Source organism: Tachypleus tridentatus, chromosome 9 (assembly GCF_004210375.1).
Source record: "Tachypleus tridentatus isolate NWPU-2018 chromosome 9, ASM421037v1, whole genome shotgun sequence".
Lineage (NCBI taxonomy): Eukaryota > Metazoa > Arthropoda > Merostomata > Xiphosura > Limulidae > Tachypleus > Tachypleus tridentatus.
This window is the reverse complement of record NC_134833.1, coordinates 123,857,280-123,884,609: the sequence shown is the minus strand read 5'-3', so window position 1 is coordinate 123,884,609 and position 27,330 is coordinate 123,857,280. Positions and strand designations below refer to the sequence as shown.

At 32.9% G+C, this 27,330-nt stretch overlaps 1 protein-coding gene and 1 long non-coding RNA gene across 3 annotated transcripts in view; one reads left to right on the top strand and one right to left on the bottom strand.

Moving 5' to 3' along the window:
* LOC143226255 (uncharacterized) overlaps nt 1-27,330 on the bottom strand; it is a 283,013-nt gene that overhangs the window by 86,180 nt on the left and 169,503 nt on the right. The gene's annotated exons all lie outside the window — the stretch shown is intronic.
* Nucleotides 1,588-26,368, top strand: LOC143226262 (uncharacterized). 2 transcript variants are annotated; one of them, XR_013014469.1, is made up of 3 exons: nt 1,588-1,860; nt 4,813-4,881; nt 22,470-26,368. It is a non-coding gene; the product is annotated as an uncharacterized LOC143226262 (long non-coding RNA). The 2 variants fall into 2 exon arrangements; XR_013014470.1 differs by lacking the exon at nt 22,470-26,368 and adding an exon at nt 16,115-16,241.

Below are 27,330 nucleotides of genomic sequence, written 5' to 3'. Positions count from 1 at the left end.
TAACTCAAATGATAAAAATATTATACTTAAAATATTTTTAAAAATTATTTTATAAACTGCTATACTTTATGACTGTATATAAAGTATATTCAGTATATACGTATTTTTTATCAAATTAACACTGAAATGGTAAAAATGTCTTTACATTACATTTCTATAAAATGTGAAAATATTTGATATTTGGGTAATAATATTCTATTGTGAAAATTATTTGTATTTTATCCAAAAAAAAAATCACAAGCATAAGCAAAATAAGTAACTGAACAATTTAAAAAATGTTTTAATCTTCAGTAATATTTGACCCTTTGGCTTCCTATTAATGGCCAGTGATCCCACAAAAATATAAATGTGTGTGTATGAAATTTCCAAGAATGCTTCAAATGAATACCCTTAATGAGTTGTGTTATATGCCACAACAGCAGTTTCTTTGGTACTACATTATCTGGGGCCTGGCATGGCCTAAGGCGTGCACTTCGTAATCTGAGGGTCGCAGGTTCGCGCCCGAGTCGCGCCAAACATGCTCGCCCTCCCAGCCGTGAGGGCGCTATAATGTGACGGTCAATCCCACTATTCGTTGGTAAAAGAGTAGCCCAAGAGTTGGCGGTGGGTGGTGATGACTAGCTGCCTTCCCTCTAGTCTTACACTGCTAAATTAGAGACGGCTAGCACAGATAGCCCTCGAGTAGCTTTGTGCAAAATTCCAAAACAAACTACATTATCAATCAATGACAAAAGCTTTAAGAATTAATATTTTTTACTTAATCTGCTAAATGTATTATGTCTATTATTGATACTCTCAGGTAACATTTGAGGACTTAACTGACACCTAATAAAATACAATTTAGTTGTTAGAAAAGTGCTCATTCTGATGTCCAAGCCCCTAATGGCACAACGGTCTGTCTGCAGACACACACCACTAAAATCTGGGTTTCGACGCCCATGGTGAACAGAGCACAGAGACCCCATTGTACAGCTTTGTGCTTAATTCTAAACAAACAAACTGATGTCCAACAAATATTTGAAAAGTTTGTTACTAAACTATGTTATAATCTAAAATTAAAATATACTGCTTTGAAAATGCAAGTCTTTCTATTCGAAATTTTGAGTAACTTATAAGTTATTGTGTCACAAAATATTGTGAACTCAGATAATAAATGAGCCATTTATCCCAGTCTCATACACACTTAGAAGAACTCTAATTTATAATTTGAATTTGCAATAATTAACTTACAACTACCTCTACTACCAGCTTTGAGTTTGATAAGCATCCGACAAAGAATTTTAGCTTTACACATTTCGTGGGTATGAGCGCTAGTTCTAGAACTAATACAATATATCAAAAATTACAGATTAAAATCATATTAATTACTTATCTTAGGATCTGGAGACAATTATTATGATATCAGTCAAGTCCTATTTCTCACCTTTTAACCTAATAGTACCACTAATATTACAAAATATTCTGTTCTACTAACAATGATAAGAATATAAATATACGTATGCTTTTTTTATTTTCTTAATATGACGAGAACTTTCTTGCAGATTCGGTTTTACTCTTTGTTCGAAACTGTAGAGGTCGCTTGATAACACACATAGATCGCTTACTACTCACGAAATTGACAATTTTATAATTTTATTTTAGTGAAGTGATGTCTCCAATGAAAAAAAAACAAACGAACTAGGAAAGAAAGTTGATCAGAAGAATTAAATATGTCAAAGTAAAACAATTTTCAATTTTATTGTTGTATACATAGGCATTGAAATTCTGAATTATGTAAACTGTAACCAGTGCAATATTTCTACTTTGAAGTAATACACTGTACCTTGAATTTTCTGTGGCGGCTAAGCCTAATTCCAGTCTGTGAGTGTTAATACAAAAATGAGTTAGTTAGCTACATAATAATTTTTCATGCTAATTATAAGTAGTATCTGCAATATTATTACAAATGTTCAATGTGAGTAGATTTGGACAACATTTTAAAATGAAATTACTAGTATATAACTCATAAGTAGGGACAACATAAATTGTAAATTTACGATTTTTAAACTTTAAAGGCAGTGGTGAAATAAGTGCATGTCCTATCACTTTGAATTGTGGCTCTATCGTAATCAGAAAAAAAAAAGGCTTTTCCAGTTGTTGAGTTAGTCGTACAAATTATTATGGTTTTATTCTCACTGTCACTTGTCCATGTGAAGTAACTAGTAAATCATCAAGAGTACTTAATAGGACAAGTACTTTTCCATTTAACTTAATTACTTTAGTGACTTTTTATGTGAAAGTTTTAAACTATGAAAAACTATGTTTTATGATATTAAATAGTTTTTCATTAAAACAAATTCAGATACATGGGTAGATAATTGTACTTTGTTGACAATCTGGATATTTTGTTTATTGGCTAATGCCTTTACCAAAATCTCATTAGCCAAAACACAAACAACTGTTACACAGTTTGTTAAAACTGGATTTACAGCTGGCCACAAAACAGATATCAACATGCTACAACATTCAGTGATTAAGTGTACTGATCCACTATTGATAAAGTAACATTAATACAGGAAAAGAAGAAAGTGCCTTGTAAGTTCAAAGTGACAGTGTAGATGCAATGATTCAGACTTAGAGGTCAAAATTGCATAAAAAGCAGGTGTGAAAGAGCTGCAAGGTAATTTAAAAGTATGAAGAAAGAGAAAAGGAAGGACTGATTCATCTATTCCACTGGAGAGTGATGAAGATGAAATGCCTAGCAGTACTTCTGAGGATCCCATGGAGTTTGTGACACTGATTGAATGATGCAGATTATCCAAGAATTGAAGTGCAAAAGCAAGACATTGTTGTGGTATTTCAACATGGCACAGGAGCAATGCCGATTCAATTTGGTATTGTATCCTCAACAACATTAAACTTTCCAAATCAAGAAGCTCAGTGAAAAGCATCAAGTTTCAGTGCTCTTGAAAAGAACAGTTGATTGCTTGCATTCTTTGTACTACGTTACTTCCAGGAGATCCAGATGATCTTATGAACATGACTGGAAATACAATTAAATCTGATGATACAAAACTATTCTCATATGCCAATAATATGCAACAAGTTTTGCCAGAGAAAGTTATACTTGCACTGATATGCTAGTCAATGATGTTTAAAAAAATGAAAGATAGATTGAAGAACAAACTTTTGAAATAGGTAGATGAGAACTGTCCCACTGATATGAAGGTCATGGATTTTGTTTCTTCTCTGAAAACTAAAAGCAAGAATGAAAGCAAATAGTCAATAACACAACATACACATCTTCTAAGTTTACTACTGTGTGCTATGGGAGTCAAAAACGTTCAATAGCATTATTAAATCTGCATATTTTTTTCATAAAACTTTGTGGGAGATTTTTGTTCAACCTGAAAACTCTAAAAGTGAGTTTTAGCTCATTCTAGAAGGATGTTATTTATTAAGGACAGTCATTCAGCACAAATCCTGGGTGTCTGGCTTGTGGAAGCAGTGTTAAAAAATTTGCAAACAGTCTAAAAAAAGTTGATTTATTTATGTCAACCAATTGTAATTTTAATGTATTTGAACAGAAACTAAAATAAATGGGTATCTGTATTGATGGTGGCACTATTTTTCTCTCACTTTGACTATCTGAATTAGATTTACATTGCTTAGGTTTAAGCCAGACCATAAAATAACTTGTTGCAAAATTCATGGTTAAATTTCAAAATTTCTTAATCAGAATGAGAATTGATACATCAGTTGGTTTCATGCAAAGTAATTAATTAATTTTATGAAAATAATCAACTTGTGTGTCCAATTATTGCTGTTTTCAATATTCAGTAATCAAAAATTAATCTTTTTAGAGGCAGTTCACATCTTGCACAGAAAGCTGTCTTCTTTATGTCTGCCTTAGAAATTTCCATGCTACTTGTGAAGTTCTGCTGATTGTGTGAGTGACTAATTTCCTCACACAGGTTGTGTAGTAATGATGGATTACAGTCATGTTGACTAATTGTTTTTCAAATTACATTGTGATGCTTCTTGTTTGGTGATATTGTTTTGTCTGGTGCACATGAGATGGTGTGTAAGGTAAAGGTGAGACTGTTTCTTGTTTCTGTTTTTTTATAGTATCATTTGGCTAGTGTATGAAATCTGTTTTTTGAAATAACCAAATACTTTGATGAGGTCAGAAAATGACTGATTTGGGGTATATTCAGTGGTGATGCACACCAACACACACATCCGAAATAGATCAGATGTATTTAAGTTGGGTCTGATGAAGGCAAATTCTGGGTGTTATTTATCTCATTTTACTTCTTTAATATCATGCTGAAAAGGTGTGGTCAGTTCTTATAAACTTCATGAGAAGACAGTACATTAGCATTCAAAATATTACAGTCCAACCAGGTATCCAAGGCTGCCTTAACTTTCATTAGTGTTTGAAACTGCAAAATTTTGTGATGGCCTTTTAACATGTCTTTAACACTTTGTAATTTCATAATTATCATCAACATTGTCTGTAGGAAAGTAGGAAGAAAAACAGTATGAAAGGCTTTGTAAAATCATACTTCCATGTAGTAATCTGATAAGTACCACATTAAAGTCAAATTCATAAAGTGTAGTTTTTATCTTAACAGCTGTCACTTTTTTATTTTTAATGAATGTATATTAGATAATATGTTTTGAATATTTTAAAACTCTATCTTTGTGATGCATGATTTGTTTACTTAATCAATGAAATAGTAAGCCATGTTTATTGAAGTTATTGATACAAAGGTTCAAACAAATTGTTGGTAGTAGAAGAGTAATCACACTCTACTCACATTACCTCAGGTAGATCGACAAGTAGGAAGGAATTTGTGGACCTGAACTTGATATTCAAATCTGTAACAACACAGAAAGGTAAAATACTACTATTTATATTATGAAATAGGTTTTTTCTGTCACCTTTCCTTGCTTGTGGAGAATGAAGTTAATGTTAGACAACACTGCACAACATAGTTTTTGCTTCTTGAACACTGTTGGGTGTTCCTTATAGATTTTTGGCTGCTGATCATGAAAATCACATCCACATTTGCCCATTACATACAGTTTCATTGAAATTTTCAGTTTTGCTACAATGGGAAAACAATATCAGGGCAAGTGGAATTTGTCAATGCTTGCTGACAACTGTTGGACACTGCAACATGATGCACTGGACATTGAATACAAACAAAAATGAGGAGCAAAACACTTTTAATTATGTTGAACTTAATACCATATTACAAACATAAATGCAATTAAATAAGTTATTGCCAGTAAACAGTTAACTGTCTATTTCTCAAAGTTTCTACTGATGAAGCAAAACCAAAACTATATTTGTGCATACCCACCAGATACGTGCCACAATCAGCAAAACCTTTTCAGGAAGCAAAAAATTGTTTTGCAGTATAATTTGTGTATGGAGTAAAAAGGTTTATTATTTTAATTTTACCTAACACAAGTGCTAGATTAGACTAGCTTTCTCCTAAGTTATTTCTATGTAATTCAAGAGAGAGTGTGAGCAAGAAATTCTTGAATTTTATATTCCCATTGTTGTGTGACTTTCCAGTAACATAACAAGTATGTGATATGTATCTCAGGACAACTGGTTATACTAAAATAAAACTGAAAACAATGTTTTGACCTTCTTAGGCCATCTCCAGATTAACAAAGAAGGAGTTTGCAACAGTTGTTCTAAAATACATTTTTACTTCAAGTTGGTTTCTTGTCATCACGAAATACATGATATATTGTTAATCACTTAACCTCCCCCTACATGTTGATATGTTATGTTTTTGTAAACATATAAATACAAAAATTTTGATTTTTTTCTTTTTTCCCATTATTGCATTTGCCTGTTTTGAAGTGGTGTAAAATGAGCAGGAGAATATGTCAATGTGAGGTTTCATAGTACTAAAAAACATAGGATTTTATAGTTAACTGAAGACTTTTAAGAATTACTACATAAGTGTTATTAATACAGATTATCTTTGGATATGTTAATGATTTGGCTGTCTAAGTAGGTCATAAAGGTTTTTAAGATTTTATTTCTTAGAAATAGCAAATAATAACATAAGTTGAATCTTTCAAACTGAGTTATTCAAGAAAAAGTTAAAATACTTTTCAGAATTATTATGGTTTTTATACATTATGTATTATATAGAAACTGAAATACATCATGATGTATTCTACCATATTAATAGTGTTTAAATGGCAATCTTCAGTTGTACCTTGTAGAAAATTAATGAAGATAAATCTAATTGTGTTAAGGGTTTATATCTTTCTTTTAAAATATAAAAAGTTTAAACTCTATATTTTTTGGTCAAGATGAATTTTTATCTAATAAATAATTTGGATTTCAATCAGTTAAGTATTACATACTGCACTTGATAAACCAGAATAAACATATGATGTCATAGAAGAATATTCCTGCAGCTTTCAAATAGTCAAGAATATTTTCAGAAATAAAACCACAACAACAAAAGAAACAAAATTCCTGTCTTTGATATTTTTGCTCTTTTCCCTGAGCCTTACATTAAGAACATTTGTTCACAATCATGAGAGCTCTGGGTATCTAATATGTTGATAAACCAAATTACTGCTGCAGTAATATATGATCAGTGTATTGACGATAGAAATTTCCATTATAGTTGAACATGCTTCTGGTAAGATTTCCCAGGAATTTAGTTCAACGTTATATGCAGACTTTAATTTTCAGGAAATTAGATTCATGGGTTTTGCCAGTGATTTCTTCTTCTTTTCAGTAAAGCAATGTTTCTAAGTGAGAATGTAATCAATGAGAAAACATTTGGACTCTGTTTTTCTTTTTTTTCAACACTTTTTATTTTAGTCTGTCATACTCCACACCATTTCAGGAGTTTTAGTTTTCCACTACTTTTCATGCTTCCAAGTTGTTTATTTTGGGACAGAATTGCTCTTCTCATACTTTTGTTTTTGTTGATACCAGTTCTGCTAGGGGACCAGTACATGTTGATAAATTATAAATAATAAATTAAGTGTTCAAATTTTACATCATATGTGTGCTAAGTATTTGTACTAGTAAATAGGATAAGCACAACTCCACTTCAAAAGTTAATGACTCATGAAGACAGAGAAGCGATACAACCCTACAAAATAAACATAAAACTAAACAATGAGCTATTTGTGCTCTGTCCACCATGGATTACAAATATCGAGACTCGATTTCTAACACTTGAAGTCTACCGACATATCGCTGTACAACGAGGGTGGGTTGTTTTGAACTGATATGGCATTAATATTATTATACCAAACTTCTAGAAGTCGATAAAATACTTTTTATTAAATAGGTGCAGAGCAAGATAAACTATCAACAAGATTTGTTAAACTTTGTTTATATCTAACAGGATTTTTGATTTATGAGCTTTCCTGAAGAAAAGTAGTTAATAATTTGTTATGAGCCTAAAATATATATGTGGTATTGTAAATCACAACAGGTTTCAACTCAAAATACATTCATAATTAATGATAAGTTTGGATTTACAATCCTAAAATCGAGCGTTTGATTTCCCATTGGTAGACATAGAGGATTTCCTGTTGTTGCTTTGCTATAAGAACAACACATTTTCACAATAAGAGAAAAACATAAAGTGACTGGAAATGTTTGAAAGAAGATATTCCAAAAATATTAAAATTATTTACGAAATCTTGAGTTTATTATCTATTACAGAAGAGAGAGTAAACAGATCCCGGCATGGCCAGGTGTTTAAACTAGTTTAGCAAAGTTTTAAATGTTTTCACACTTGAGAAGGTTTAACAATTTTCTAGAGGTTTTCTTTTCTGTTTTCAGTTACTTCCTTATCAATTAATTGATGTACATTATAATATATACACAAATTTTGTTCAGTATTCTTTTTTTCGTAAATAGCCCAGCATAGCCAGGTGTTTAAGGCACTCGACTCTTAATCTGAGGATCACGAGTTTGATTCCTCATCACACCAAACACGCTCGACCTTTTAGTCAGCGGGTTTGTTATAATGTGACGGTCAATCCCACATTCATTGGTAAAAGCGTACCACAAGAGTTGGTGGTGGATGGTGATGACTAGCTGCCATTCCTCTGGTCTTACACTGCTAAATTAAAGACGGCTGGCGCAGCAGGTCCACGTGTTGCTTTGTGTGAAATTTAAAACAAACAAAATTAAGTGAACCAACCACAGAATACATTTAAAATGCATACAGATCTGGATATAAATGCTTATTTTTACAACAAAGTCACAAATTATATTCTAAACAACAAAGAACAATTTGAACCAATATTTCTTAACAAGTGTATCTGAGGCAAATACAAGACAAGGTTTGTTATAATGTGACGGTCAATCCCACATTCATTGGTAAAAGCGTACCCCAATTACGCTGCTAAATTAAAGACGGCTGGCGCAGCAGGTCCACGTGTTGCTTTGTGCGAAATTTAAAACAAACAAAATTAAGTGAACCAACCACAGAATACATTTAAAATGCATACAGATCTGGATATAAATGGTTATTTTTACAACAAAGTCACAAATTATATACTAAACAACAAAGAACAATTTGAACCAATATTTCTTAACAAGTGTATCTGAGGAAAATACAAGACACATCATAAACTATGAAGACCTGATCCTAATGAAAGAAATATTCATACATGAACTTCTTGAAGCAATAAAAAACACAGAAACAAATCTCCGGGTGAAGATGAGATACAAGCCATCTTCCCAAAAAAGGGCACTCCGAAATTGTTTGATCACCAAAAAGCACTTTTTAACTTATCACTATCCTCAGAACACATACCAATTTTTTGGATGCATGTTAATATACTAATATTCCATAAGGTATGAAAGCCAGCAGATAAACCTAATGGCTACCGACCAATCAGCCTGATCAGCTGTGTAGGCAAAATTCTTGAGAGAATAGTCAGTAACAGACTCTCCACATCCTTGGAGATAACATGAAAGTTACCAGAAGAACAAAACGTATTCAGAAAATTTAGACAACAACTGACCACTTAGTCAGACTCACTAAGGGATAGTCGACAGCTTTAACAAAACCAATGGACTGTCTCCTGCTTTCTTGACATTGAGAAAGCATTTGATACTGTATGGCACAATGGTCTACGGTTACATGTGAAGGAAATGTGACTACCTCGTGGAATTATTCGCTGGTTATCTACCTTTTTGAAAAATAGAAAATGTGGAGTAAATGTAGAGGGAACCTTTTCTGAGTACTTTTCTCCAGAAGCTGGTGTACCTCAGGGAGGGGTGGTCAGCCCTATACTCTTCATCATGTATGTAAACAATTTGCCATTGAAGGATCCTAAGCATGGATTCTCCTCATAGTTTGCTGATGATGTGGCAGTATCGAAAAGTGCCACAGCACCAACAACAGCAGCCATAAACATACAACAACAACTAAACAGAATAAACGATTATTGTTGAAAATACAAAATAAAAACAAATACAGCAAAAACACAACTTGTCGTCTTTATGTAGTTGACAAGATACAAAAAAATACTTCAGCCTGAAGTATATGTGAATGGAACACTACTTCTGCCTACCACATTGGCAAAATTTCTAAGTCTAGCCTATGACACAAAACTAACCATGTAAACGAAATTAAAGTCTGGCAAAGAACCAACTATGCTTGGAGCCTTATTTGCAAGAATAGTGCAGCATCAACAGACAATATACGAAAAATATACAAAACATGCATCAGACCAGTAAATGACTATGCAGCTCCAGCATAGTAAGTGACAAAACAATCAAAATGAAGTTGCCAACAATTCAAAACACACTCCCGACAACAGCATATAGAGTTCCCAGAGAAGCAACATTCAAATTCATACACAAATATTTAAACATACCAACCATACCAAATAGACTCTTACATCGTACAAAAAAGTATTTTGATAAAGATTGGATGAAAAATGAATTATTAAGTGAACTAGAGAGGTACCTTGTACATGATGAAGGTAGTCCTAAACACTTCTACCCGATCAACACATATTTTAAACACAAAAAAAATGAATGAAAAAACAAGATAAAATAATAATATATATTTAAAAAAGGGCCACCATCAAACTAGACTTCTTACTGAGAAGGCAAAATAATATCTGTATATGTATACCAGTACATGGACATTGATCTTAAAAGGGTCAGAGTAAATTCAGCCCACTCTGACTCTAAAGCAGGAACTAACACCAACCAACACTGCATGATCATATAAATAAAGAACAGCGGAGAGGTCAAAGAGCACCTGACCCTCCAGAGTACATATGATACCCAAAACCCAAGAGAGAGAACAATACGAAGTGCTGTATTTATTCTCAAATTTTGTTTTCTCATTGACACGTTGATCCTACAGATAAAGATATCTTCCTAGATCAAAATTAAAGATTTCTTTCTTTGAATTTTGCACAAAGCTACATGGGAGTGGCTGCACGAGCCATCCCTAAATTAGTCGTCCAAAAGTGAAAGATATACTCAGTAATAGATATTAGCTACTTAATACAATAAGCTGTTCAAGGCGTTGAGTTCAATACCTTCATGTTTAACTCTTGTTTGTGCGGGCATTGTGGTTATTAAAGCACCGAGTGTGATAAAAATAAATGTTTGTAAATATAATTTCATCTCCACTATAACTTTATATCTATTTGCTTTAAAATTTAAATGTTTTATGTAACAAAGGTTATAAAAGTTTCCTAATTTCTGTGTTGCTAAGAAACTAATTCATTGTTGATATTTTTAATGTAAGCATGTGATTTTACAATGCTTAGAAGCAACAAAGATGTCAGACAAATAATGTATTGTAGAAGTTTCCGATTAAATGCCTAAAGCTGACAAAGTACAGAAACTAGAAGGTGAAAAATTTGTGGTAATGCCACAGAACCACAATTCAATTTGGAAACAGCTTTGATTTTAATTCAAAATATACAAATTTAAAATGAGATGGAAAAAATATTAAGATTACGTATTTGTGTGTGTGTTTTCTTATAGCAAAGTCACATTGAGCTATCTGCTGAGCTCACCAAGGGCTAAAGATTACGCGATTTTTATTGCAAAATATTATTGTTTGACAATAATACTTGTTAGATAATCACAATTATTGTTATGAAAATTCTTTAAACAACTTGCCTGGCAGGTATATTATATAACTTAAGAGCAAACATTTGGAATATTGTGTTCAGTGTTATTTTGAATTTCATGCAAAGCTACACAAGGGCTATCTGCGTTAGCCGTCCCTAATTTAGTAGTGTAAGGCAAATGTGAAGGTAGCTAGTCAACATCACTCACCGTCAACTATTGGACGGCTCTTTTACCAACTAATAGTGCAATTAAGCGCTACTTTATGAAGTTCCTATGGCTGAAATAACGAGCATATTGGGTGTGATCGAGATTCAAGCCTGCTACCCTCCGCTTACGAGTCAAGTGCCTTAACCACCTGGCCTATTGTGATCAGTCTTTTCACCATATTTACCAAAAAGTTTTACCTACTTCAAAGTCATCTTCATATTACTGAAGGAAGAAGAGTAATAACATTCATGAAAAGATGTTTTACACCTTACTAAATCACATGTTCATTGCAAATTTAATAATTTTTATACCCTTATTTTAAAATAGACCAGAAAATAGAGAGAATGGTGTTTCTGATTTTAAATATTTCTTGGGGAGCATGCCTCTGGATCTTCCTTAAGATATTGTGCATAAAATATGGTGAAGAGTCACAAGCCAGCACTACATAGTACACTGACAGGATTATCTCCCTGATTCATTAGTATCACCCACTTAAACATACTGAAAACCTTGTCTGTTGATCTTTTATAAAGAGATCTTACTATAACCTTTCCATCCCTGGAGTAATTTTAGTAGCTGTGGTGTGAACAATTTACAACAAATCAGTGTCATGACTCAGACAAAGCTCACACAATATTTCAAGTGAAGACTATCGAGGACCAACTGGTGACTTGAATAGAAAGATAACTTCCTCGTTTTTACTTGATAATCAGTTTAAGTTGCATCACTCTGAACAGTCCTTTATACATCACTATTCCTTCTTGTGTATGAAGACCAAAGTTGTACACCACTTCATAAGTATTTGGTGGATCAGAGCAAGATGTATTGATTATCTTTCTCATGAAGTAGTTTGATCCTTCAGGCACTTGTCACCTTGTAATTCAGAAGTTACTTTTTGTTTCATAAATGTTTAACAGAATTTGAATTAATAACTTAACTTAAGACACATCTTAATACAACAAATAGAAATACAGTTAACCACATTACACAGATGTGTAACTTGCATTTCTTTCCACATAAAACAAATATTCTAACAAAATGTATTAAGTAACATTAAATTATATCTTATAATAATACTGTTCTGAAACTTTATGTGCACTTCATTTTAAAAGATATAAACAAAAGGCAGGTGTAAATATACTTCAGTTAACATTTTGAAGTAACACATATTAAAAGCTTATCAAAGTTTTAAAAAGGTCTAACATTAATAAGTTATACAATAACATGGTAAGTTTATTTATTGTTTTGAGTATGGTAAAGTTCAGCCCTAACTAAATTAAACCAAAAAATATACATAAATTACAGTGGTAATTTATTTCTTTATAGCAGAAAGGATGTATGCAAAATAAATGATTAACAAATGTCGGGCCTAAGACAAGTGGACTTAGAATTTTGGTGTATGTGATAATAGTTTTTTTGTATTACTCTAGTATTTAAAGAAGTATTGTTACAATAAATATATTAATTTTATTGCAAATGTTTTGTGGGTCTGTTTATGCTAAAATTATTAAACACCAATTAACCAGTCATATTTCCTAAATAACACTCTCTTATATTTTTTGTTCTCAAAAGAATAACAAACCTGATTATTCTTTATGAATTTAAACATGTTTCAATATGTTTCTTGTTGAAAATTGAAAAGCTGTTTGATATATTTCTGCTCATAAAGGACAATGTAACTCAATATGGGTTTTAGATAAATTTCTAAATTTACTATGTAATGGTACTGTTGCTTCATTATGGGTCTGTATTACAGATGTATCTTAAACATTTCTTGGTAAAGAAAGTAGTTTTTCTAACCTAATCTGCTACAGATTTAATAAAACTTCATTGTTCTAACTCAAGTAGGACATAGTAATAACACTGAGGTACAATACAAAGTATATAGCAAGCCAACACTAAAATAAGTATTTAACTTTGAATGAAATACCTGTATTCTTTGAACTTTCTTGGTGAATTATTTTAACATATTTAATTCATTTTATTATCATACTGTACCATTAAAAAAATCTATCACAATACTCATTTTGAAACTGGCTGATATTTAAAAATGAATTTAACAGTTTGATAAAAATATGGAGAATAACTTGTAACACGGTATTCTAAGTTAGTTCAGCTTGTGAAATAGATTCTAAAATAATTTAATCGGCCTAAGTGGACTTTTAACATGAAGAGAACTGTCACATTTAAAATACAACTGTCGTCATCATAGTCCAGAGAATTCTTGTAGGTACATTTAACTTGTTTTAAATATCTAATTTTAAAATAAGTGGACTGCTTGCTGCATGTTATTTTCAAATTTATCACTAACAAATCACAGACATTTACTGTAGAAGAATCCTAAAACTTTGACGTATGTAGTTTCTGACAATGAGTTGAATGTAAAAATCTACACAAGTATGCAGTGGAGTTAAAGTGTTGATTGAAGCCACATGTTTATTTCCTCTTTGGTTACTCTGTCTCAAAAACTGGAAAATCTCACCTAAATACTAAAATTCATTCAGTTCATATTTATTGTTACTCGTGACATACACAACATGACTAGATAGTGGTGAGGTCCACGATAAACTAATGAAAAATAAATAAGAGGCAGAGAAAAGTTTAGTTGAGAAATTAGTATAGAAGTAATTATAAGGGTAGACTTATTTCTTACTGTCATAATAACAGAAGTAAAAGATATAAAATAGATAACATTAGAGCATTAGTAGGAATGAAAGATTTTGATATAATGGGAATAACTGAAATATGGTTAAACAAAGATGATGTGTGACAAAGAATTTCCTTCAAATATAGTGTTAAAGGCTTTTGATAATTAGAGTACAAAAGAGAGAAGTGGATTTACATGTACAATGTAAGTTACATCCTGTTTTAGTTAAAGATATCAAAGATAACAGCAATGAGATTATATCCAGTGAAGTTTCTATAAGTGGATATAAAAGGAAATGACATTTAATGGAAATTTGTTACAAACAACCAAAGAATATTGACAAAACTCAAACAGTTACAATGAGATTAAGGTTTCAGCTGTTAGTGAAGCCATAATTATGAGTGATTTTAATTTCAAGCATACACAACAGGAAATGCTGCAGTTAACCTGTGAGAGAGAAAGATTTTTGTCAACTGTTCATAATGGCTGTTTTACCAATTGGTCAAATAATCTAGAAACTGCTCTGTTAGATTTGTTGTAACTTTGAAAATATAGGTAGAAAGCTGGGGAACACATAGGTACAAGTGATCACTGCTGTATTAGGTTTGGTGTTTTTCCTGCATATTGAAATAAGAAATAACATTGTTTTCATTTCAAATTTTAAAGGGAAACAACAAGAATTATCTGTTAACTGGGCAGCTGAGTTATGCTGAGACACTGAGCAAATGTGGAAAATCTTCAAAGAAAAAACTTTCAATATTCAAGGTTAATATTTTCCTTACAGAAAGAATAGGGAAGCAGCAAGTAAAAACAATGTTGGCTCACAAAGAGTATTCGAAATAAAATTAATGAGAAGCATAATAAATTGGAAATTAAGGGTGATGAAAATTGTCCCAATACTTACAGACCCATTAGTCTTACATCAGTTGTGGAACACGTTTTGGAGAGTCTGATTAAAAAAAAAAACTCCAAAAACTTATTTAACCAAGCTAAGAATTTTATTGGATAACTAACATGGTTTTACTGATGGAAAACCTTGCCTTAGAAATCTGTTGACATTTTTTCAAAAGGTTACTATTTGTGTTGATGAGAGTAAGAGTGGATCAGGAAGAAAGGATTGTCACAAATACAGAACAACCAAACTAGATTAATGTCACAAGTGAGGTATGTCAGGGTTCAAGTCTTAGAACCTTTGCTCTTTTTGATTTGGATCCATGACACAGATGAAAGAATGGTCAATAAAGTACTTAAATGTGCAGATTACATTAAGACATAGAGTGTTACTACCTGTGAAGAAGATGCTACTGATTTACAGAAGGATTTATATCATTCAGTGAATTGGGCAAATAAATGGCAGATGGGATTTAATTATAATAAATCTTAAATAGTGCTGGTTGGTTATCATAATTTGAATAATAATTTGGATGGGAATAATTTAAACAGTGTCATGAAAGAAAGGGATCTTGATGTAATAGCTGATCAGTCTCAGAAGCTATCCAAGCATTATTGCTGGTGGTGGGACAAATAAATTTCAGGTCATATATGGAGAGATTTTCAATGCGAGTCTAAAGCAGTTATAATTTCATTGTATGGTTCATTTGTTGTGTCATATTTGGAGTATTGTGTTCAGTCTTGGTATCCTTAACTTTTGGCACAAAGCAACTAGGTTATCTGTGCCAAACATCTGGTAAAAAGGTAAAAGTAAATTTATTAAAATTTATTAAAGGAAATCAAGGTCAAACAAAACAAAGTTTAAAAAAAAACATAAATAGCATAAGACCAATGTTTACATCTAGTCTATAACGTCAAAACTACAGTAATTCAAAGTTGTAAAGGACGTTCTGTAGCATGACTGTAATAATCATAACTCACCAGGAAGTCTAACAGATAAGTACAAAAACCACCATCAGTGAACTGAAGTTGGCCTTTCCAGTCCTGGTTTCTAGTTACTTAATGGACACTGGCAGAGTAGAAATCACCTTCAGCTAAGATAACTTTATTTTTCTTACAAGATAGTTGGCCTTTGAAGTGGGTTTTCTTTGGATGTTATGAAGCAGAAAATTTAAACAAGTTTAACAGAAAGCTTGATAAGTATATGAATAAGTGTTGGCTTTAAGACTTCTAAAAATTTATTCATTAACATTTATTGTTTAAATTAGAGGATGTAAGAGCCAGGATGGACCAAGAGATCCCATACTGTTCCAAAACGTTATGTATTATGTTTAGTGCTTCAGACTGCAGTCTAATTCCAGAAGATTTAATATGTTTCTAATGCAACAATAAAACTTTTGTCGATAATGTAGCTTCTAACTCAGCTTTATTGTTAGTATTACATGGTTCACTATGGTACTGAGAGTGAGAGTAACACCATACAACATAGAAGAATATGGTATTGGGAAAACTAACTTCTAAAAAGTTCTATTCTAACATCTAACTTCGTTTTTGTTTTGTTGGTCCCTTTATGATTCTATTTCGGATCAACTGTCCATTTGATTACAAACGTATCTTTATGCTGATGCTTATGCTTTAATGGTCGGGGGTATGTTTATTTCTGCATGCATCATACTTAAGCTAACAAAGTATAGCAAAAATATAGATTATCTTTCTAAGAGTATGAATAACCTGGTCCTGAATTACATTGTTGAGTTGGCTACATCACTCGGCATATTACATTTTGTCTTTTGCAAAAAAAAAAAAGAACATTCTAAACGACCAAGAAAGTTTGGCAACCAGAAAATAAAACATTTAAACTCACCATTTACACTCAAGTTATCTAAATTGTGATAACCGAAAGCTGTAAATTTCCTATTGAAAATCATTATTTTTCGGTATTATTCAATGAACTTCGGTCTACAAAAAACCTCAGCACTACATAGTGGTTAGATTTTGTATAACGTTATATTTACATATATTTTTAATTATAAATAAGCATTAATTATAGATTATGAAAAATAAAATAACTCTTCTTTGTTTGGTTGGTTGGTAAGTACAAAACAACACAACAGGCTATCTGCGTTCTGCCTACCACAAGTATCAAAATCCGATTTTGAAAGTTATAAGCCCCCAGACTTTCCGCTTAGCCACCGGGAAAATAACATTTGAACATCGATTGTGTATTGATATCTGGCAATGTACAGTAAATACACTCTTTTGGTAAGAAATGAGTCTTAATGAAGGTTTCTGAAATAAATTAGAGCCATGTTTGTGATTTCAGAAAAATACAAGCAAATAAATAAATTAAAATTTGATATCTTTCGACAAAAAACTGTTTTAAATAACCACAAAATAGATTAAAAGGGAAGTTAGTTTTCAAAAGCTGTAATTTTATTTTATGTACAGTTTTATAAAGTATGATGGAAAAGTGAACGAAACACTAATAGCCAGAAACTTAGAGACTGCTGGCCCAACCACTTCCAGAACAAGTGTATTGTATACACACGACACACCTGTGCTTTAATTATGAAAACCACTTCACACGAAATATTACAGCTGCAGTACAAATTACAAGGTTTTGCCACGCGAGTGGCAATGCCTCCTCTTATTACGCTTACATCAAACATTTTGAAGCTTAAATCTTTCACTTTTCTGTTGAAAAAAAAATTAATAAAATATGTAATAAAATTGTTTGTTTTTCACAAATATTTCAATCTGCGTGACTGAAAATGTACCAATCACAAGAAGTAAAACACTGAACTGCGCGTGTTTATATTTGTTACTCATATGACTTCATCTACATTGACAATTTTATCCACTTATTAATTTTTAATTGATTAAGATAAGATATTCTTTTGAAAAACATTAGGTACAAACTGGATTTAAAACACCATATAAAACCGTGTTCTTAAAGATGTAAAACTGTATTCTCTCTGTCTTGCCAGTAGCATGAATCTCTTTGTAACTATGGTTTCTTGCATGAAAAAATTGCCACTTGTAATTCTTAACGCAAGGCTTTTGGATTCTCTTTTGTTCGTTATGTATTTTATTTTACCCTACTTCTTTAGACCTGTAGATGGATTGGTTAACTGATGAGTCCAAGCTTCTTGTGTCTGAAGCTAAAATGTTGCTGAGTTGAACAATATGTAATGTTCGAAATCTTTAAATGTTGGTGGTTAAATTCTATAGTTTTTTTTGCTTACTAGGCATTAATCACAATTATAGTTTCCTAGGCCTGAAGCACATTGACTGTAGATGTCCAACAACAATAGTCTTCTTCACTCTTGGTGCGCTGCTTTTATATAAATCATGCGAAACCAGATTATACACCGAAGGTCACTTGGCAAAAGTATTGTCAATCGCTAGCATTACATTCACACCTAGTATTTTGTTGATTCTTACGATCGAGAATCTTCTATTAATTTCGAGAACAGGCAGGACTTGTGAATTACACAGCCCAGAGTAAACGTCAAAAGAAAAAATAAAATTACACTGAAAAAAGCGAAGGTACAACACTAAATGTACAATAGTAACTCTGTTACAAAATAAAAACCGATAACTCAAATGAGATTGAATACCTTTTGACGAGGAACGGCCCGGCAGAGCTAAGCGTGTTAAGGCGTGCCACTCGTAATCTGAGGGTCGCGGGTTTGCATCCCCATCGCGCCAAACATGCTCGCCATTTCAGCCGTGGGGGCGTTATAGTGTGACGGTCAATTCCACTTTTCGTTGGTAAAAGAGTAGCCCAAGAGTTGGCGGTAGGTGGTGATGACTAGCTACCTTCCCTCTAGTCTTACACTGCTAAATTAGGGAAGGCTAGCACAGATAGCCCTCGAACAGCTTTGTGCGAAATTCAAAACAAAACCAAAAATTGAGGAGGAACAGATAAATAAACAGAAACCTCAGAGTCAGAGGATGTTAGTGTTGTGTTAGTTGATGAAGTAATAATGACATGGGACATCTCAGTTAAAAACACTAGAAGTGAAGATAAGGGCTCCAGTAACAAATAATATGTCAAATACTTTCCCAATGATATATGAGTAGAACCTTATATCATGCAGATGCTCAAGTAGTTGCATACAAACCCAAGAATGATGTGAATGAAAGTGGGTAATATTGCCTCTAATAACATAACAAACACTGGATAATATGATACTCTATTTATGAAGTTGTAATTACGTTAAGTAGGTTTGTTTCTTTGTTTTGAATTTTGCACAAAGCTATATGAATACGATCTACGCTAACTGTCCCTAATTTGGTAGAGTAAGTCAAGAGAAAAAGCAACTCCTGGGGTACTCTTTCAAACGAGTAATGGGATTTACCATAATAACGCCCTATGAATGAAAGAGCGAACATGTTTAGTTTAACATGGATTTGCACCCATGACTATCAGATTACGAGTCGAGTGCCCTAACCACCTGACAATGCCGGGGCACGTAACGTAGGATAAGTCATATATGTATATAATTACATAAGATTACATGTTTATCAAATAAATTATACAATTTATTTTAAGAATAAATACTTAATGATTGTTTAGCTTTATTTGTAACATGAGAGTCACAATCAATTAATTTAAAGTATTGTTTGTTTATTTGTTTTGGAATTTCGCACAAAGCTACTCGAGGGCTATCTGTGCTAGCCGTCCCTAATTTAGCAGTAAACATTATGACAAATTTAATTACGAAACTCGATAGGGGTCGTACGCATTGTTTGCAACTCATTGGTGCAAAGATTGTTGAGTGTCGCGTGAAATTTTTTGATGTGTAGAATACAGAAAACAGACGATTAGGTGTAATAAAGATAAATAGTTTGGTTTGCTGTTTCATGGCGCAAAGCAACTAGACTTTCTGCGCTAAAGATAAATAAATAGTGTGATTGGAATGGTAAAAGTAGAGAAACAGACAAAAATTAGCAGACGAGATGTTACGAAACAGAAGTAGGCCAAAGAAAAGTAAAAAGGGAAGTTAATCGTCGTGGAAGGCCTTACGATTAATATAGGCCTAATAATTCATATATTATTGTGAGTATTGTAAAAGATAACGAAAATAATTTATTTCGCCAAAGAGAGTACTGAGCATATATTTATATCTAATCTTTTAGAATCAAAATTACAGCTTAACTTCCGTTTGACGTGTCTAAAAAAAAAAAAAAAAAAAAGCCAGCTTAAGCCTACAGTTACCACTAACCAACGTAAGCCTTATCGAAAGAATCTGATTCTGTTATGGCGAAATAGAAAATAGAAGTTTATTTCATTACAAAAAAAAATATGATGAAATTCAAAAATACGATGCGAAATTTAACGTTTACAAAACTTGCAGATTAGAAAAATTGACACCAACCTTCCTAAAAATAAAAGTATACCTCCAGACCAAAAAGCCCCCAGTGGCTCAGCGGTATGTCTGCGGAATTACAACGCTAAAAACTGGGTTTCGATACCCGTGATGGGCAGAGCACAGATAGCCCATTGTGTAGCTTTGTGCTTAATACAAAACAACAACCAGACCAAAAAATCAAATATATCACAGAAGAACTTCAAATTAAAAGTTCAAAACAAAGTATAAAGGAAATTTTCTGCAAAAATGAACTGAGTCCCCGCAACAAACTTGCAAGTTTAACTTCCTCTAAAGATTACTATTATCATCATTCATACGTAAAATCACATACTATAAAGGTTTAACAACCAACTAAAGCAGCCCTGAATTAACCATTAAGCAAAATACGCACATGATTAGGGCACCAATGGAAGGTTTTTGTTATATCTTTTACTGCTTTATTCAGTTACATCTACAGAAACAAAAGAGAATAATACCACAGAAATATAAGTCAAACGAAATGGTAACATGTGTACAGAGACGTGGCTAGTTTAATGTTTTTTTCGGCTTTGTTTTCGTGTCTTATATTTGGGTTATTGTCTTGTTTGTTTTAGTTTTATTTGCGTTAGTATTGCTTTATTTGTGTGTTTTGTAATATTTTTATAAGTGTGTTTTTCACTGAAGTTTTCTGAGCCATATGTTTTTTGGCTTCAAATTGCTTGCTGTTAAAAAACCTTTATTTGTCAGTACATGTTTTGTAATTTATCATACCAAGAATAATTTTAGAAAGGAATGCTACTGTAGCAATACCACCGTTCATATATTCCATGTAACCTATAAGAGCATTTGGGCATGTATGTATACCCTTGTAATTATGTAATGATATAAGCAGATCTGAAGCTGAGATTTACTAAGGAGATAAGTACAAGGGTGCCTTCTGGTGATATTTTTTTATGAGACGAACGAACAATCCGAGACAGAAACACAAATACAACTAAGACAAACTTTCAGGTGTAATTCAACTATTTTGTGACTATAAATTCAGATCACTATGTGTTGTATTACATTTCTGAAAAGCTGGGAAAACAATTGAATGATCGGAGCAGTCTAAAGGCGATAATTCGACCTTTTAGGTCAAATTACGTAAGACTTCGGCATGTTCGATAACAAGGTTCTTAACATTGCAATGTTTATACCATACTACTAGTAGTTGTAAAGTACTGTGGCACCGTGGTCATACGAAGATAATGTAAATTTCTAAAAAATCAAGAAAATCTTTTTAGGATTGAAAATAGTGCATAAACTGAACAAGTTCATGTGAGCAAGGTTAGTAGTAAGTACTGGGCTTAACGTTAGTGGCCTCAGTTGCAATGTGGCCCATAAGTCCCACCCATCCATATATCTTATGTATCCAGTGTATCTGTGTTCTGTCCCTCATTCTCGCTGCATATGATATGCGACGCCATGTTCTGTGAGACATTTTCAAGTATAAATGGGCTTACATCGGCCATATTTCTCTGAAAAAAAGAAACGAATATATAATACATGCGTAATTCAAATTTACATAACATAGGGATGGGTAGGGACTTAAGGCCACCATTTATTAGCATTAGGCCTAACGTTAATGTTTTCTGAGAACCGAGTGACAATAACGTTAGGCGTAAATACTGTAACTAGTTTAGTGTAAGTACACTGGAAACGCTACTGTAGCCTGGAATAATGAAGTGGACTATTCCCAGTGTAAGGCTGTCGTTTTGAATTTGCCTTCGCATCCAGGCATGTAAGTAAAGTTTCAGACATATGCCTATTTTGTTGATGTATGGTTTGTTGGCTCATCTAATAGTCCCAGGTCAAATTTGAGCTCAAAAGAAAAGTTGAGGTTACAACTCATTCTTCAGATATTAGGATTAAGGTACTCTAGCCTTTGACATTGCTTCTTGCAATCAGCTACCATAACAACAACCTTAATGAAACTTTTGCAATGACTGAAAATTAATTTTTCTAAAATGGATTGAGGCCAGTTATGAATGGTTTTCAACATATCAGAATACAGCAAGTAAATAAAAGTATTTATGAATTCATGTTTATGTGCTGATGGACCTGGACCTAAGGATAACTTTCTGACAGTCTTTGTCTAAATGTAGACCTAGAGTTTAGTATGTTTGACTGTCTTACGAATGTTTTTCTTTATAAATTTCAGTGTTTTTCTTATCATTATAACTATATATGATCCGTATTATTTTGTGTTTTTTTCTGTATTTTTCAGACTGCAAGATGAAACATGTTCATTTAAGTGGTGCACAAAAGAAAAAACTGGCAAAAAAGAACCAACAAAAGGCTTTGGATTTAGTGGCCAAGACTAGATAGCAGACTAATTTGTTCACTGAACTTACACAACAAGATCTTCCAAATCAAAACCCATCTCTGCCATGAAAGTCACTTGTACTGTATCTGACTCTAACACGATTAAAGTTGAACCAAGCTTCTCACATACAAGTAACACTTTGTCCACTTGAAGGTCAGAACATCATGATGATGTTGAGGTGTCATAGGCTTGCTCAACTGGAACAACTTTCACAACTGATCTTACTTTGCCTGTAAATTCTCCAGATATCTCTGATGTTAATGTTGATGCAAGTTGCTCTACAAGACAGTTTGAAGTTGAAATAATTTCTGAAAATGAAAATTGTTGAACTATGGTAATATGCTTCATTCTAGAAAAGATGAAGAAACTAAAGCAAAAGATCCAGGGTTGTGGCTCGATTTCTCTGCTGCTGATGTGGCTTATTGGATTACTTGTGGACTCACTGACTGTTTACACCACAATGGGTCATATGTTAAATATTGCTGCATTTTCAATAGTAGCAAACCAATGAGATACTGTTTGCAAAAACTTTTCTTTGGGGTAAAAGCCAATGGTGAGTAATACAAGAGAGAGTGGTTATTGTATTCACTATCGACTCTTTGTCCCTAAATTTTCCTCGTCTTTTGTTGAAAGAGAAGGGTTCAGTGACTGGCGAAATATTATTGTAATTGATCATCATGAAAGAAGCACTACTCACCGAAACTCTATGTTAACATACGTAACTTACAGACAAGGTTTAGGCTTGCAACAAGAGTTGGAAAAACAAATTAAAAGAAGAGTGCGATTACTGTGAACATGTCTTGGAGCACGCAATAGCTGTTACTTGTACGTTAGCTGAACGTAGCCTGGCTTTTCACTGAACAGATGAAATTTAGTTCACTGCAGAATGGGAATTTTTAGGGCTACTTGAGCTCACAAGTCAGTTTGATCCATTTTTAGAAGGGCACATTTATAAATACGGAAATTCTGGAAAAGGAAATCCTTCATACATGTCGAAGTAAATTCATCTGGTTATTTTAGCTTGTCAGTTGACTCGACGCCAGATCTATCACATATAGATCAGTTAAGATTTGTACTCGATACTTAAAAAATGGGCAGTCTATTGAATGTTTTTTAACCTTTCTGGAACTAAAAAACCATATGACTGATGAAATGGCAAACCAGGTATTGCAGTACTTACGTGAACTTTGCAAACTTAATTTTACAAAATATAGGGGTCAGTCTTATGACAATGCTGCTAACATGTCTGGGCGTTATAAGGATATGCAGCAAAAGATTTTAGAAGAAAATAAGTTTGCCATATATGTGCCTTGTGCAGCCCATTCATTAAATCCAGTAGACCGAAGTTCTTTCTACTGCTGTCAAATGGCAATTAACTTTTCTCTACAACGTATTTGCTCTATACATTTTTTTTCAGCCTCAACCAGCCAGTGTAAAATTTTTAAAGCTTGCACAATCAGGCAGAACGTGCTTCCATATTGATCTCATGTTACTCTCGCTTCGTTGATATTTTCGATAGCACTTCTGATGATGTAATTCTTCCAGAATTTAGTCGAAGATAGTGCAGCTTCTGTAGTTGTAACCTTTATTGCTTAAGAAAAAGTTTGCTTCAAATAATAAGCTTTAAACGTCACAATGACACCGTGATTCATTAATTGCAGTAGAGATGTTGTATTGGGTTGAAGAAGATGAATTTTGACATTTCCATAAAAGTCACAAAGTCCCGTTGGATGGCTTTAAAGTCCAAAGTTGTTTTCCTTTGCAGTAATGTTCAACTGCAGAACAAAAGTAACTTTTTTAACCAGTCTTCAAACAAAGGTTTTGTGACCCATTCTTTTTTATTTGATCGCCAAACAACTGGGAGAGTCTTCTTTGCACAGCTGATTAGTGTTCGGGGGGTTTCCGCACGATTCAAAAGCACAGGTTTCAATTTAAAATCGCCAGATCCATTTCCGCCTAACAAGTGTCAAACGATCTTTTAACGCTTGTAACGTGGCCGAGTTTTTTGTGTTTTTTTTTTCTGATAGGAAAGTTCTAGAAGGCATATTTTTCCAAAAATAAATCCGGTTCATATTTGGTTATCTTTGTACCGAACTTTTTAATAATTTCTATAAATTCATTTGAAAATTTTCAGCAACATCTTTGTCTGCACTTGAACTTTCGTCTGCAATACGAACATTATGAAAACCAGAGTGTTTGTTTAAAACAAAAGAACCAATCACGGCTTGCCAAAAATATTTCATTAGTTCCCCATTCTCCATCGTTCTCTTTTAAGGCGTTTAAAAGGCTCGTAGCTTTCGTTTGAATTTCCATTTGACTTAAAGGAATTCGCTTCTGATTGCAATCTTCTAATCGTATTGATAGCAGACGTTCCGTATTCACCATTAGATAACTCCTTTTTTTTTACGATTGTTTTAGAGGCATAACAGTTGGTAGCCATTCAATACTGTTTTTACTGGTTCTTTCATTGAACAGTCTTACAGATGATTCATTTATTCCTTTGTCTAGTGCGAGTTAGGTTTCTTTAGCTCGGTATCATCATACATTCTTTTCTCACGCATGATAAAAGGATCTCTGTAAAAATATACACCCGTCCTTAACATGAAAAAATTGAACTGCCGCTGACAGCAAGTGATGCTCAGATTTATACTGTACAGTATATAATGTGCATGCGCATTGTATAGGCTTGCGGAAAGATCTAAAATAAGCGAATGACACAAATTTGTAGACATCTTTTCAGAAATATTTATTAAAATGTCAGCCACAATAAAAAGGGCCCAAAGACTTATACGTATATAAATAAAGCCCCATTATAATGAACCCCATACTGTTAATCTGCACTGTGGACCTCCTTTAATATCCAAGAACACACTTCAAAGACGAAGAGAAATACGTAACAAGATATTTATGAAATTGAAGATTTATAAAAATATAAATCTACGTTTCAAAAACCGAAGTGTCACAGTAACAAAAATTACATTTAACAAAGGATTTCATCCATGTACTACCTTGTAATTGAATTATACGTTAGTTTTGCATGCTATTCTTCACAGTTTTTGGTTGTTTAACTGAGAAATGAATAACTTAAAAATCTAGAAGCAAATGTATCTTAACGTCAAATTAAGAGATAGGTTTGTTTGTTTTTGAATCTCGCGTAAAGCTACACGAGCCATCACATTCCTAATTTAGCAATGTAAACCGAAAGGGAAGGCAGCTATTCATTACCACCTACCGCCATCTTTTGGGTTTCTCTTTCACCAACGAATAGTGGGATTGACCGTCACATTATAATGGGGATTTGAACCCGCGACTTTCGAGTGCCTTAACCATCTGGCCATGCTGGAACTGAGGGGAAAGTAGGATTTGCAATTTACATAATATTTGTTATAAATCTTAGGCCTATTTGATTCAGGGTATTAACTTTATTGCAACAGCACAACAAAACTGTGATAGCGTAATGAACATATTACCGTTTTTAGGACAAAAGATCTATTGAAATTTTGGCCAAGTATGTTAATGCGTTCGACTCGTAATCCGAGGGTCGCTGGTTCGAATCCCGATCGCACCAAACATGCTCGTCTCCCAGCCTTGAAAGCGTAAAAATGTTATGGTCAATCCCACTATTCGTTGGTAAAAGAGTAGCCCAAAAGTTGGCGGTGGGTGGTGATGACCAGCTGCCTTCCATCTAGTCTTACACTGCTAAATTAGGGACGACTAGCACAAATAGCCTTCAAGTAGCTTTGTGTGAAATTCAAAAAACAAATTATTGAAATCTTATTAATTTTGAAGAACAAAATATTAATACATAATAAGACTGCTAACAGATGTCTCATGATACATATAAATTATAACTGATATCATAAATACCGACTAAGACATGTATTGTCAGAAGAAATTGCAAAGCAAAACTTCGTATAAATTTTATTTTCTTTTACCTAACTTTCAAGTTGAACTCTTAGGCAAGTGTTGTTATTGTTTATTAAATCCAAACTATGCATAACATAAACATGAATATAATTTCTCAGTTCAAGCGTCTTTCACACAACAGAAAGCAATAAACTTTACAATCATTATTGTTAGTAAAACGTTTTTCTACCTCACAATGTTACTTCAGTTCATGACGTCATTTAAACAAGAATACTATTATGCGCATAGTAACACTGATATTTCACTTAGAAACAATACAGAAAGTGACTTACAAAGCGTACAGTGCAGAGAGATTTCAATGGCTAATTACACTCAATTATTTTATATTTTCGGTAGTTTCCTGCTTGTTTCAGGTTTTACATTCGTTTACGAAATTGAACGTGGTTCTACTCTTACATTAATATGTTCAAACCAAGCGAGAGAAGAACCAGTTATTTGGTACTCAAATCTCAAAGAAAAAGTTATTAATAGTGAGAGAACGCAAATAAAATACGGTGGCAAATTAGTGCTAACCAACATCCAGTTTGAAGACGCGGGAATTTACACATGCAAAAATCGTGAAGGTGATTACAAACATAATGTCAGAGGTAAATTCATGGTTTTTTAGAACATATTTTCATTTATTAAACTACACTAACTTAACAGGAATAACATCTAAATCGAAATCGTCCATCTTGCTTTTAAATGTCTTTCAGCCATAACCTTTTCGTTTGATATTTCACTCACCATGTGTATTGATTTACAAAATAATTACCTGTGTATACGTAAGATCACACGATGAAGAAAATTTTTGCCTTTTCTTGTTCCTGGGCACAAAATGTTTTTTCCTAATTGC